Below are 15,407 nucleotides of genomic sequence, written 5' to 3'. Positions count from 1 at the left end.
AATTCCCATGCTGGCCATGGCCTCCTTATAGGCTCGAGAGCTGAAAGCAGGACCCTGATCAGAATGGAACGTGGTAATTGCGTATGTGCCGATATTGACTCGCAAATCTTTTATAACCGTTCTAGCGTCAGCAGAGCACTGGGGCCTCATTTTTTAAGTGCTTTTCGTCTTAACTGTTAATAGGACGCAGGATGGGGTGTAGGCAGCGTTACGCTCTTTCTGACTGGTAGCCGGTAGCAAGGTTCGCTACTGCGATCCCTATTACAGTTTTCACAGTTGTTTGCATATATTTGGTGTTCTACACTCATTCCCGGCCACCAGAATACTGATTGTAATTCAGTCAGTGATTCCTTGATCTCTCTGTGCCTTAGACCCAAACCCATGTGTGCGTCTGCTATTAAAAATATTCTCCTGTTCATGTTTGGAATTACTCTGTCCCCCACTCCAGGGATTCGAGCAAAAGGAACGGAGTTTGCATCGATTATGTATGCATAATTGAGTGGATAGTTTACGGGTAGTGCTGCACAGTCGCCTTTTACGGTCGTTTTTACTGCCAGCATGGTTTCCCCGTCTATGTACTTATCTGTACGCTTTTTTGTGGCTACGGAAGCCGGTTTAGTTGCTTCCGCTTTGGCTGTATTAGCCAATGAATTCCCTGCAACGTGAACGCCATCACGTTGAAGACTCTGTGCTTGAATCACGTGAGTCTTTTGTAGTTCTTTGTGTAAAAGAGCTACCCCGTTCCAGAGCAATTTATGCTTTATTGTGGCACCTGTGTCATCTTTGTAGTCGTTTTCGATCCAACTCTGCAGTTTATTATTGTAAGAGTTGACGCAAAAATGAGAATCGCACACTATAAGTGTCGGGAATTCACGTTCTGCATTTTCGAGCGCCATCTTTAAAGATCTGATTTCAGTTCTCTGAACCGAACAGTTTCTTACAGATTCAGTTTTTGTTACTTTCGGTCTGAATTTACCGCACAGCCAACGACCTTTAACCCCTTCCACGCTCATGACGAGCTGGGCTCGTCATGGTGTAGCCTCCTCGTACACTGATGACGAGCCCAGCTCGTCATAAAACAAGGAAAATAGCAATTCCCAGCACAGGAGGGAAATTGCCTTAGCAGCCATGGAGTTAATGATCGCACATGCTGCATCGTAGGATTTTCTCTCTACGTTGAAATGCTGTACAGAGCTATCTGTATAGATTATACAGGCGTATTGTGGGAGAGGCAGAATTTCGATTGGCAGAGGATATTCTTCTTCATATTCTAAATCATTCAGTTCTTCAAATTGCGGGGCGAAATAGTATTTCACATCTTCCGCTCCTAGAGAATCTATGCACTGTATCCATTTCGGATCCAGTGACACTGTAGGCAGGTTTACTGGGCTGAATAGCGCCTCGAAGGCGGTTTCCGCTGTAAGGATATTAATCCGTTTGCCGTGTGCTAGTTCTCTTTCATTTGCTAATGCGATTTGCACTGCTTTCACAGTTCTTTCTGTGTGACTGAATGTTTTTTCTGCTTGTGTGTACAAGTGAGATTTAATTAAAATAGGTACCTTTTCTCCCTCATTAGAGGTTAGGTACGTGAATCCGCATCTTCCTGGGATGACTCGGATTACAAGATCGATCGTGTTGTCACGTGTATCTAATTTTGTTTTTGCTAACATGTCTGTTTGCAGTGATCTCAAAATTTCTGTGTGTTTTTGAGTCCAATTGATTTGTTTGAAATCAGGTTTAATTAGTTCGTAGAGAGGTTTAACCCTCTCTGCGTAATTTAGAATATAAGTTCTTCCGAAATTCAGAAAACCTAGAATGGATTGTAAATTCTTCAGCGTTTTTGGAGCTTGGAGTACAGCGCACTTCTCTAAGAAGTTGTCCGCTAGGCTTTTCCCTTCACTTGATAATTCGTACCCTAAAAATAGTACTGTCAAATGGGCAATTCGGGACTTTTTAAAGTTGAATTTGTAACCCTCTGCTGCGAACCCAAGTATAATGGTGTTCACTCTTTTCAAGTGAGTATCCAAGTCGTCGTCTGTGAGATAAATATCATCTACGTAAGATAATGCTTCATCATCATAGATTTGTAGTAACTCTGTTACCCTAGCTGAGAATAGTCCTGGGCTGTTCTTGAACCCCTGTGGGAGTCGACAGAATTTTTTCTGTGACCCAAATGCGGAGAAAGCGGTCAAATATCTGCTTTCTGGTGCATTGTTTTGACAAAAGAAACCATTAGATATGTCTAATGTCGTTTTATATTTTATCCTAACTATTTTATTCATTAGGGCTGCACTATGCGAGTTTTGTACTGCAAAGGTTTTGCAACATGTATTAAGGTGTCTGTAGTCCAAAACTAGACGATATGAATTGTCTGGCTTGGAGACAGGAAACAAAGGATTATTCATTTGAGAGGTGCATGTTTCAATCACCCCCTGGTACTCAAGTTGATCTAAGATCTCCCTGACTTGTTTTTTAGCTTCTTGCTTTATGGGATACTGCCGTTGGGCAGTTGGTTCACTTTTTAATTGGTTTTTGTGAGGAGGTGAATCCTCATCCCATCCTACATGATTTTTATATAATGCAGGTGCCTGGGCCACTGCCCATTTCCTTGCATATGTATATTTTTTGTGAATCGGAATGTGATTCGAGAAGGCAGGCATAATCACTTCTTCGCCACGAGGGCACTCCCTGACAAACTCTGGGGGCCAATCTTTTTCAGCTAACAGAATATCATAGCCTTTTGAGAGCTTATCCCAAAATAGACCCTTAATTTTCCTAGTCTTATCGCCCTCTATACGCAATGTTATTTCGTATATTTTATGGGGCTTGCTAAGTCTGGCGCCGGCAGTTTCAACCTGAATGTATTCATTCATGTCCACTGTCTCCAGATGACTCATCAAGATCTTGCGCGCTATACTGATTTCTGCTGCACTGTCCAACATTGTCAATGCCCACTCCCCGTTTTTCAACTGTGTCCTCAGTATTCTCGGCATGGTTGATTACTCTAATACTGGCTACCTTCTTTTTCTGAAATTGAGATTTTTTACTCTGAGCAGGTTCCTTGTCTTTGGACTTGGTGTGCTCTCCTGGGTCTGACCGTCCTCTTCTTTCCGAATTCTGTGGAAAAGATCGAGAGGGACGTGTATCAATACTTTGATATCTATCAGGTTTTTTCAGATTATCCCTATTTCTAAGGTTATATCTTTTCTCAGAGGGCTCCCTCTGGGGAGACTGGCGTTCTCGAGTCGGAGTTCTTTCCCTCCGTCGAGGAGACCTTCCTCTGGACTGGAAAACTTTTTCCTTGGGAGTGGATTGTTTATTTCCATCCCAGCTCTTTTTAGGAGTGTTTAAAATATTTTTAATAAATAATTTTTCAGGATTTTCGAGCAGTTGGGGCTTAACTGGTTTTCCACCCAAGCTGTCTCTACCTAATTCTTCATAGCATTTTTCTATGATTTTGGCAAGCTCAACAGGATCTTTTATATCTGTTTCCTTCAACTTCTGGCGGATCGCCACAGATGCTGCTTCTCCTTTAATGTTGGCTAATAATATAGCCGTGACCTGCTTGAAGTCTTTCAGTAATTTCATACCTAGATTTAAAGCGGGCTCTGGACCGAATTCATTTTGAATCTGTTTTAGCACTTCTGGTATTACCGCCATAGACGGAACACCGTGTGTTTTTGTGTAAATGGAAGCAAAGACTGTACCCCAAGTGTCGCAGTCCTCCACATGTGGTGCGATTTCCATAGGAAGGCAGATGGTCAAGATTCTGTGTTTCTCAATAGGGGTAGTATCAGGAAATACTGCCTCTATTTGAGTGATTTTCTGTGCTAACCAGAAAGGAATTTGTTCCCGTTTTACGGGTGTTTTACCAAGACATGACTGTATGTTCTGTGGTGTGATTTTATTTGTGTTCCCCTGATGAGGGGTCAGCTGTGGTGTATTAACAGCTGGCTGGACTGTTGCAGTCCGTATTACATATTGGACTAATTGCCTATGTATTTTTATTAATGTGTTTAGCTGTACTAACAGCTCTTCTCTAGACATTTTTACAATGTCAGGATGTGGTGTGTAGCTGGCTAGAACCGGCCACGTGGCTCCTGGTCTACCTAGAGGACCGAGCCTGGTTATGTGATCAGTATGTTTTAGGGCGCCATTAAACCAGAGCAGGTGCTCTTGAAATTTAAGTGGAATTTCAATCTCCTCGAAAGGAGCGTACTCTTCCGGAGGTTTCTCTATTTTGTAATAGTGAAACTCTTTTGTTCTAGCGTTTACCGCTGGAAAGTTTATCCATGAATAGAATACCTCTGTCTGCCGATACTCGTGAGCCTCTATCACGAAAATTACTGTACCACCTTGTGGTGTCAGTCCGTTTTCTATAAGTTTTAACGTTATAGATCTTCTTAAGTGGACCGGGATGTTAATAGCATCCGGGTCTGTGTATTCGGGACCTTGCTGAGTCGCATCTACTGCGCCCCCAGTGGTTCCGTTATTTTCTACTGACATTGTATAAATGCAGGTTTTGCAGAGTAGGTCTCCAAGGAGACAAAGATTAGGTGCACAATATTTTGGAACACTGTATCCTTCAACGTTTAATAAACCAGAGCTTTACATAGGAATCTCTTCCTACTAAGGTCGGGCGGATTTTAACCTTTCACCCACTCCAGACGTCTATTGGAGTATTTACGGGAGAAAGGGGTGTGAAATATGCACGACTGAGTTACTCTAAAAGTCTTGCGTTAGTTTATCGCCTTACCAAACGTTAGGGCGCCATGTAGTGTAGTTCCTAGTTTCCCACTAGGCCCTGCGCATTGGAATAACAAAGATGCCTTTCCAATGCATGGGCATCCAAACAAATGAGTCCCGATCTCTCCACCAATCGCAATCTGAATCAAACTTTCAAGCCCGCTTACCAGAGATGTCCCGATCGGCACCCAGCGTGTCCTCCGACTCCTAGGGGGCCGCCGCTCATTCTCCTGGTATGCTGCTGCTTCATGGCTTGTGATTCAGTGATGGGGGCAATCCGGGCCAATACTCCTTCCGGGTCAGAGATTCTTGCTTGCGCGATGGCTGCTGCATATATATATATATATATATATATATATATATATATATTGTCCAACTGTAGTGTAGTTCCTAGTTTCCCACTAGGCCCTGCGCATTGGAATAACATAAACAGTAGTATCGACGTGGAACTGCGGATATTCCAGGCCTCCACTGACTATGCTAAACTTAATTGGGTTGTGTTACCAACTAGCTCAGAGGTCACTGGAAACTTTCTTCTCTGCATAGGAAGTGATCAGCTTCCTTGGCACAGACAAGAAGGGATTCAGCTTTCCAACAACCGTGCAACATGACAACTTTGCTCCTCAGATCAAGAGTCAATCTCTAGGGTCGTGTGAAACAATAGACATGTATTTCACTCAGTCAGTCTAGTGCAGTTTACTTTCACGAGATGTAGAGAATAGAGAGACGGGCGTTTGTCAATAAAGGGTTAACATTTATTGAACAGTCTTTCTCCTCGTACAAGAGAAATGTATTGCCACAATTGCAAAAATTGTTATTATAAAAAGTACGTACAGTAAGATAAGTATTGCGAAATAGAACTGTAAAAGCATTGATATGGTTTCTTAGCCATACAATGGTTTAAAAGTAATAAAACATATATACAGTCATATATACATTAGGCTAACATACTCAACTTGTGCTTCTAACTAAGCCTACCCCAGTGTGCCTGACCTAAGCCTAACACGTGGAAGGGGAGCAAGTAAGTAGCTTTAAGTTAAGTTGGTTTTGCCAAGGTTTGTTTCAAGAATTCTCGTCTAAGGGTTTAGTCAACACCATACCTCTGAATAGAATGATGGAGGATTGGTATCTCCTTCAGGGGTCTCTCTCGATATCCCAGTCACCCGCGAGGGTAGACCGGAAACGCCGGAGCTGGATTTCTCTGCACGAGAAAGGCAGCGGCTTCTCTTCAGCGCGTCGAGGAAGGAGGGGGGACAGCGTCCGCGGGCAGCTGGAATCTGCTGGATGTCTTCGCAGAGGGACGGCTGTTCAGCTCCTTAAGCGTACTGCACCATAGGTTGCGCTTTAGCGGCGATAATGGTATCAGCAGCTTCACCACCACAGGATAGCAGGCTGCAGCGACAGAGTGCTAGATTTACCAACACGGGGTCGTGCAGGTAGCTGGCTTCAGTAGCTCGTACAACAGGCATTGCTTAAGGCAACGTTGGTAATATTTATACCTGATAGGTGCCGGGTTTGACGCAAGTTTGCTGGACATAAGACGTCAATTAAAGATGTCACTAGGAAGTGATAGTTATCAGTTGCTCATTAGAGTTCCATTACTAATCAAAACATAGCGGGGATTTCCAGGTTTGCTGAGTTTTTATCTTGTTGAAGAACTCGGAGTGTTATCTAGGAATATCAGATAGTGACTACTGCTCTGTCATTTCACTAATTGGTCGCAAAGGAAGTGGCAGAGGGAACTATGCTGGAATGTGGCTCTGTTCGTGTGAGGCCAGAGATGACTTTTCAGAAAATCGCACATGAACGGTTATGCCAATATAGGGAATAAATGGATTTATAGCCGAATAGGGGCATAAGGTCACAGTATCGATCAGGAACCTAGATAAACACGCAACACAACAAAGGCTGAAGCTTCTCAAGATGCACTTGACAGTGTGTCTGCCATCCGGCATCACGGTGCAGCCCACCTAAGCCATCCAAGTTTGTTGTATTGCCTGACATGTTTCTGTGGCCAACATACCACTTCATCAGAGGCATTTCTCTTGCACACAATGGAGCGCTCTTTATACTGCATGCCGATTAGTTGAAACCCCTCATGGGTTCAACTTCGTACTTAATTGCTTCATACAGCATGCTGGAATGTGTAGTCACATGGAGCTTTCATTAAGCACCTATAGTAGATTCCAATGTATATAGAATTCAGAGAGTCAATTAATATCCTTAGTTGGATCTGGATTTGATGGGAGCATGCTGTATGAAGCAATTAAGTATGTAATTGAACCCATGGGGGTTTCAACTAATCAGCATGCAGTATAAAGAGTGCTCCAAAGCATACAGGAGTAAGGGGTATAACTATGAGAGCTGAAACCCCGGAACGTTGGAATGAAACAGAAATGGATTGAGACTGAAAAGGCTGGGACCCATTCTGTGGTCAAGAGGAACCTCTGCTAAAGAAGGAGAAACTGAAGAGACTGCTGTGGAAAGACCAATCCTTGCTTCGTGATCTGGGGCTGATCTGCGGTTTGCTGTTCTAACCAAGGGAGAGGCTGTTGGGACTGTGCTTGGAGGCGCTGGGTCCCCTTGCTTGAAGAAGACTGTGCTTTGTGCTGTGTCTTGTAAACCCAAGGGCCCGAGGTGAGCTGGCTCCCTGTTTGGAAATACAGGATCACAAAAGTTTACGGAGAAGTCCCAAGCAACGCAGTGTGCACGTGCTTTCGCAGCTTAAGTCCCTCAGAAGTTGTGCCTTGTGATTGTGGACATGCAGGAGTAAGACGAGTCTTGTATGCGCTGGGTGTGTTTCGAGGTGCAGACCAAGGCATTGGTGTGGAGTGCTTGGTCATGGTGTGCACAGGGAGACAAAGTAAGACTCAGACGTGCAGAGTGAGTGTCATGGTGCAGGCAAGGGAGTTGGTGAAGAGTGCCTGGTCTTTGTGTGCACTAAAAGAAGATGTGAGTCTCAGATGCGCAGCATGCGTGTCGTGATGCAGCCAGGGCATTTGTGAAGAGTGCCTGGACATCGTGTGCACCGAAAGAAGAAGTGAGTCTCGGACACACAGAGTGCATGTCGTGTTGCAGCCAGGGCAATGGTGAGGGGCACCTGGCCATCGTGTGCACAGGGAGAAGAGGAGAGACTCGGACGTGCAGGGTGTGTGTCGAGGTGCAAGCAGAGGCGCTGGTGAAGAGCACCGGGTCATCATGAGCACCAGAGAAGAGGCGAGTCTTGGGCGGGCAGTGTGCGTGTCGAGGTGCAATCTGAGGCGCTGGTGAGGAGTGCCTGGGTAGGGTTTACACCGCATTTGAAGTAAAGTCTCCACAGTGCTGAGGGCGGGTATCGTTGTTCACTGAGACCGCCGGAAGGAGGGCCAAGTCATTGGGCCCTCAGAGGAAATCAGCAGCGGCCTGGACTAGCAGTCCCGCAGGAGCTGAGCCGCCGGCCCAAGCTCGCTGCACCCTGTGACGGAGTTCTGGATCAAGGCCCAAGTCGCTGATGTCGGAGAGGAGAGTGGGGTTGCGCCCCCCCTGTTGCTTCGGCTCAGGAGGGCCAGTACTGGGGGCGGAGTGGGAAGCAGTACTTTTGTGTCATCATTGATCCATATTGGGAGCACTGTCACGGAGCACCTAAACTGTCGTATTACACTTTGCATTATTGCTGCTAACGAACTATCGAACTGTCGTATGACAACTGACCTCATTTGTGCTGACGAACTACATGCTTGGTGCGCTACGCACTGCATTATTTTTCCCTTGCAGATGACCTGATTGTAACATGGCTCATCGCATTAATTCTTCATTGCACAGTATCTAATTATAACTTGGCACTGTGCATTATTTCTTCATTGCACAGTACAGGTTTGTAGCGTGACGCATTGCTTTGTTTCTTCCTGGTACAGGGCATGCTGGTAGTGATACGCATTGCGTTATTCCTTCTATTGCAAAGTACATGACTAAGGCACTACGTATGGCATTGTTTCTCTGTTGCACAATACAAGAGAATATTGTTACGCATTGCAGTATTTGTTGTCTTTTGCCACGTGTGCGATTCTAGCAATACGACTGGCCTAACCTTTTGGGAAGGTTAGAAGTGAGCATAACTGTTGCATAGAAACGATGGTTGGGATTAGAACCTACCAACCCACTGGAAGGAATACTGCCCATTCTTGTATGTTGATTTTGTAGCGTGTTGTCATATCTTATAACCTTTTATATAAAGTTTATACTCATTTTATAAAAACTCGTGTGGAGTCTATTTGTGATGACATCGTTGGGTTACTGTGAGCGTGGTTGCATGTACTGTACACTTGTGCCTTGGATATAAGCCTGGCTGCTCGTGCCAAGCTACTTATGGGGTGTGCAGGGCCATCTCAGACGGTGTCCTTACTTAGCCTAATATTGACGCGAGAGGTCTGGAACTCCCGCCGCCATCATTTTCTGGCGGCGGTAAGCAATAAGGACCTCCACGTCCAAAAAATATATATATATATATACTCACAGCATGGAAAAGTGGCGGTCTACTTAGCTATGATGAATACAAATACCTTAGGAATGCATTTCCAGTAATGCCAGTTATGTATTTCATTCCTAAAGCCCATAAGAATCCTAGAACACCACCAAGAAGGCCAATTATTTCGACTTGAAATAGTCTCTTGGAAAATGCGTCTCCTTATATCAATTATGTCCTGCAGGAATATGTCCGTGACCTGCCATCCCATATTCAGGATACAGGAGACTTTCTTAGACAAATCCATGGCATTCCATGGCACTAAGATTATCTGCTAATTGCATTGGATGTTACAACTTTATAGCAGCATTAATCACAAAGATGGCATCAGAGCAATGCAATATTTTCTTAGTTGCAGACAAATCTGGCCATATGAACATAGTAAAATGCTATTGAACATGAAGCAGTTTTGTTTGGAAAACATCTTATTTATGTTTCACAATGAGATCTTCCAGCAGGTCTGCGGAGTCTCCATGGGGGCCAGTTTCTCCCCCAGCTACGTGTGTCTTCACATGGGCTGGTGGGAGGAAAGGGTCCTCATGGCGAACTGTAATGAAATATTGGACAAGTATGCTGTCTGCTGGTTGTGGTATATTGATGATTTATTTGGCATATGGAGAGGTTCAAGAGAAAGTGCTCCTATGTTCATGTCTGAAATTAACAGCAATGACATCAACCTTAATTTTACATCAACTATAAGCCCTTAGTCAGTCAATTCTTGGTATATACATGTTTTTATTTCCAATAATAAAATTGAAACAAAGCTGTTAAGAAAAGAGATAGCTGGTAATTTATTACTCCACACTACCAGTTTCCATCGTAGTAATTTAATTCACAGTATCCCATATGGGGGAATGCTAAGGTTTAAAAAATCTGGAGCAATGACTTAGATTTAACACTAGGCCAAACAGAGTAAAACAAGATTTTTGGTGAGGGGTTATTCAGTGAAGGTCATAGACTCAGCAATAAGAAAATCACTGGTTTTAAGCAGAGGAAACCTATGCGACAAAAGTGATAATTGGTCAAACAAGAGGGAGAGTGTGAGACAGGGTTGATTCTGACTTATAATAAACAAGAGTGCCAGTTAAGAACCATCATTAGAAAGAATTGGCCCCTAATACTTAATGATCCCATCATTGGCCCTCTTCTACCTAAATCCCTCTTTATAACCTTTAGAGGAGCTACCTCCATGAGTAATGCTGTAGTCAAGAGCAGTTTAGAAATATTCGAGGGGGGCACTTGGCCCACAGTAAGAAAGGGATTAGAAAATGCAGTACATGCCGGGCTTGCCAATTCAGAAAAGGGGGTGGTGATGAACAGAGTGTCTGAATTAAGCAGACCACTCTTACCCAGTCCAAAGATCAGGGCTTGATCCATCACCGTTATTTATCTCACTGCACCATCCCAGCTCAGAACCTGGCTATATGCAAATCAGTCTGTCCCTGGCCCAGTGCATCATGGGAACAGGGCAGACTAAGCTACCAAGCCAATTCTTCACCAGAAAGGAGACAAGCTACCGGGGACCGGTTTCTGGCATTTCAGCCGTCTTCGGCCCGGCTTGCTTGAATCCTGATGGTGCAGTGAGAAAGGGACTCATGTCTGAGTATACCCTGCCACACCTATAGTGGCCAAAAACGATTCAGAAAAGGGGGTGGTGATGAACAGAGTGTCTGAATTAAGCAGACCACTCTTACCCAGTCCAAAGATCAGGGCTTCATCCATCACCGTTATTTATCTCACTGCACCATCCCAGCTCAGAACCTGGCTATATGCAAATCAGTCTGTCCCTGGCCCAGTGCATCATGGGAACAGGGCAGACTAAACTACCAAGCCAATTCTGCACCAGAAAGGAGACAAGCTACCGGGGACCGGTTTCTGGCATTTCAGCCGTCTTCGGCCCGGCTTGCTTGAATCCTGATGGTGCAGTGAGAAAGGGACTCATGTCTGAGTATACCCTGCCACACCTATAGTGGCCAAAAACGATTCAGAAAAGGGGGTGGTGATGAACAGAGTGTCTGAATTAAGCAGACCACTCTTACCCAGTGCAAAGATCAGGGCTTGATCCATCACCGTTATTTATCTCACTGCACCATCCCAGCTCAGAACCTGGCTATATGCAAATCAGTCTGTCCCTGGCCCAGTGCATCATGGGAACAGGGCAGACTAAACTACCAAGCCAATTCTTCACCAGAAAGGAGACAAGCTACCGGGGACCGGTTTCTGGCATTTCAGCCGTCTTCGGCCCGGCTTGCTTGAATCCTGATGGTGCAGTGAGAAAGGGACTCATGTCTGAGTATACCCTGCCACACCTATAGTGGCCAAAAACGATTCAGAAAAGGGGGTGGCTTGCCAATTTGGCATTAACACTTCATCATTCTTGATCCCATTTCATGATTGACCTAATAAGATCTACAAGTTCCTCACCTGCAAAACAGAATTTGCAGTCTATGTATTGGAGTCCACATGTGGGTTACGATATGTGGGTAGCACAAAGCTACAAGCCCATAAACAGATACTCCAACACATATGTGCAATAACAAATTCTGATCTGGCATATCCAGTGGCTCACAATTTTAAAGATGATGATAATCTGAGCCACCTGAAACATTATGTTGTGGACACCATACCAAGCTCAAGGTGAGGAGGCAACCACGAAGCTGCCTTAAGAAAATATGAAAAAAGGTATATCCTCAACCTTGATACTAAGACTCCCAATGGGCTCAATTTGAGTGAGAATTTGCATACCTGCCTTTAGCCTTGTTTTTAAGTCAATTGCCCATACTGATACCTGGCCTTCGCGCAATGATATTTCTCCTTTTTTCACCTAGTTCTACTTTTGGAATTTTCCAGTAATTTTATTTGTCATTTGATGATCCATAGGTCTTTCTCGTACACAATACTAGGAATAAAAGATGGGGTTGTTGTAGTGATATTGAAATCTTGCACTGTTCATATTTATTCTGCTGCTATTCTTCGTGCATAGACACTTTAGGTGTCTTTGGCTCTTTTTAGTGCCTCTAACATGGGCATATAGCACTTTAGTTTGCACTTTAGCACTTTCAGCAGACCGAGATGGGGGCCACACAATATGACACTGCCCACAGGGGCTGTAGTTTTTGGGTGACCTGGATTAATCTGTACTTAAAGCTTTCAAAGCGGCAATAAAGCAGATCTATTTTTTAAATTATTTATCCTCATTGGACTTCCTACTGCCCGTTACACAACGAAACCGCCCTTGGGCTTTTTACCTCATACACTGGCTGTACAGGAAAAAAGGCTTGCAGAACGCTATTTAGAGATAAGACCCTCCTCCAGGCACGGCCCCGTTTGTGAGTGGGGCAGAGAGTCTTCCTCCAGAGCATGCCCACCCTATCCTGAAATCTTCACTTCACCTATGAAGACTTCAACCAGCCGAGATAGGCGAAGGCTTAACCATTGGATTTATATTTTAGACCCTTCCATGCTGATGATGGCTGTGAGCCGTCATGGCACACAGTGCTCGTGTGCTGATGACAGCCGTCATGCCCGCACCTGCGATCGGAATGTGCCACACAGGCGCAGAATCGCGGCCACCCCCAAGGGGTTAACAGAAGCAAAGAAAAACATATTCCCTCACCCAAAACTACCAAAAATGGGGTTCAAAATCTGTACCTTTTTTTAGTCTGATCTGAAATGTCTAACTTTGCAATAAATCTCATGGCTCGTAACCAGTCCATCTCTGTCAGGGGGGCCGGGTAAACCCATAATTTACAAATCTGTCTCCGTGCCAATAGTATAGCATAAAACATAAGTTTAGCGTTATCATCTGTACCCTTGCCTTGCAGATCCATTCTTCCGGATATAACTAGCTCAGGGCTTACCTTGATCTGCAGGCCTAGGGCTTTTGACAGACAACTACTCACGGCCTCCCAAAATTCTCTTATCTTCGTAAATAGCAGAAACATGTGTAGATCGTCTTCATTAGGACTTTTGCACTTGGGGCACACCACCACACCACCAGAGCTGAATTTAGAGAGTCTTTGGGGGGACCAACATGCCCTGTGAATCGTAAAGAAATGATTCCGCCTTAAATTTGCAGGTTTCACTATTTTATAGAGCATAGACATTGTTACTTGCCATTGGTCTTCTGTTGAGATCTCCGGTAAGCAGTCTCCCCACAGGGTCTCAGGCAGCTTAAAGGGACCCTCCTCCATCTCAAGCATCAGCCAATACTACAATGCAACTTCTTTTTTAAATAGGCAATCTGAAAAAAGCTTCTCCTCAAATTCATTGTAAGTTCTAATTAGATTTTCCATATTAATAGACCAACTCTGAATCTGCAAATATTTGAACCTGGAGAAGCTCCGACCCCATTCTTGATCACAAAGTCCCCAAGAAATCAGTTTGCCATCCGGAAATAAATCCTTCCATCTCTGAGGGCCCACCTCTTTTAGTGGTCGAGCCAAAGCGTCCTTTGACCAAGGGGGAGACCCTGGTGCGTCCCAAATCAGAGCCAAGTAACTATAATATGGAATTTTTTGTGCCCTCCTAATTCTGAACCACAGCTCTGCTAAATCTCTTAAAACCTTTAACCTAACCTTTTCAAAAAATTTCGGATCAGCAAACTTATACAAAAAGCCATGCTCATTAAAATTATTCTTTCTGAGCATTGCATAAAGCATTTTCCCAATAACTGAATTTGTTGGGGTATTCAACAACATTCTACAGTTTTTCAACAGGAAGGCCCATAAATAAATTTGAAAGTCCGGGACCGCCAATCCTCCCTTCACAAGTTTTCTCCTGAGCTTCTTCAAAGAGAAGCACGGCCCTTTTGAAGCCCATAGAATGGAACTAATCTCGCTCTCTAACATTACAAACCACTCTTTCTTGAATATCGAAGGAACTGTTTCAAACAAAAAAGTTATCTTTGGCAAAATCACCATTTTCACCAGGTTCGTACGACCAAAGAGCGACAGCGGTAGATGTTGCCACCCTCGAGGGGTGGCGGTTATCTCCTTCTTTAGCTTTAGAAAGTTAACTTTTGTAAGATCCATGATATCCTGCGTTATCCTGACCCCAAGATATCTCATGTCGGTCTTGCAGCCAATTCCCTCAAAATTCAATTTCCAGGCCATGACCTCTGTTTTGTCTTTATTTATAGCATAGCCTGAAACAGCCCCGAACTCCTAAGTCAATTCTAAAAGGCATTCCATTGACGGATGTAAATTAGGGGTATAAATAATTATGTCGTCAGCATATAACCCAATCTTTTTGGACCAACCCTCAAATTTGAATGGAGCAATATTCTCTGCAGCTCTTATCTTGCAGGCTAGGGGCTCGATATATAGGTCAAATAAAAGTGGTGACAGGGGACACCCTTGTCTGGTCCCTCGCATAATTGGAACTGGCTGAGTTAATATCCCAATAACTAATACTCGAGACGTCGGGGATTAACTCCCATTGCCTGTTAGCAGTTACTGGTGACAAATCAGATCTTATCTCTACCTTAGCACTATCTACCTCAATGATTTTCTTTTTTAGAGCAGCAGCCAGGATCTTTTCTTTCAAACCATAAGTCAAAAAATTTATCAGAATCCTTCTGGGCTTGGCACGGTTCGGGTGCAACCTGAAGGGATTGCGGTGCACTCTCTGAATATCCCTAAAAAAATCCTCACCCTCCTCCAGCTGCAGTTCAGTCTTAAGTAGCTGTACTACATATTTCTTTATATCAGCTCCTTCTTTGCCTTCTGGCAGCTTCAAAATCTTCAGGTTATTCCTCCTTTACATGTTTTCCATCCAAGTTCGACCGATCTCGTCGTCGAAGATAGTGCCATCTATCGTCGACGTTCCACCGTTGACGAGAATCTTGTAGGTACCGTCGATGGTTGCTACATCGTCGACTCGATCATCGACGAACATCTTGCCGTCGACAAAGTTAGCCCTACCGTCGACGACATCCCCGTCGACGAAGTTACCGCCGACATCCCCGTCGACGAAGTTACCGCCGACATCCCCGTCGACGAAGTTACCGCCGATGACCTTGTCGACGAAGACACCGCCGACGACCTCGTCGTTGAAGACACCGCCAACGACCTCGTCGACGAAGGTACCGTCGATGACATCCTCGTCGATGAAGAAGACGCATCCGTCGACCACATCATCGTCAACGACAATGTTACAG

The 15,407-nt window shown here is 44.4% G+C and overlaps 1 protein-coding gene across 1 annotated transcript in view; it reads left to right on the top strand.

The window, feature by feature from the left end:
• Positions 1–15,407, top strand: part of VWA5B1 (von Willebrand factor A domain containing 5B1) — a 1,100,054-nt gene that overhangs the window by 117,108 nt on the left and 967,539 nt on the right. The window lies entirely within an intron of this gene.

The sequence above is a fragment of the Lissotriton vulgaris genome, chromosome 5 (assembly GCF_964263255.1).
Source record: "Lissotriton vulgaris chromosome 5, aLisVul1.2, whole genome shotgun sequence".
Taxonomy (NCBI): Eukaryota; Metazoa; Chordata; class Amphibia; order Caudata; family Salamandridae; genus Lissotriton; species Lissotriton vulgaris.
This window is presented reverse-complemented; position numbering and strand designations above follow the sequence as displayed.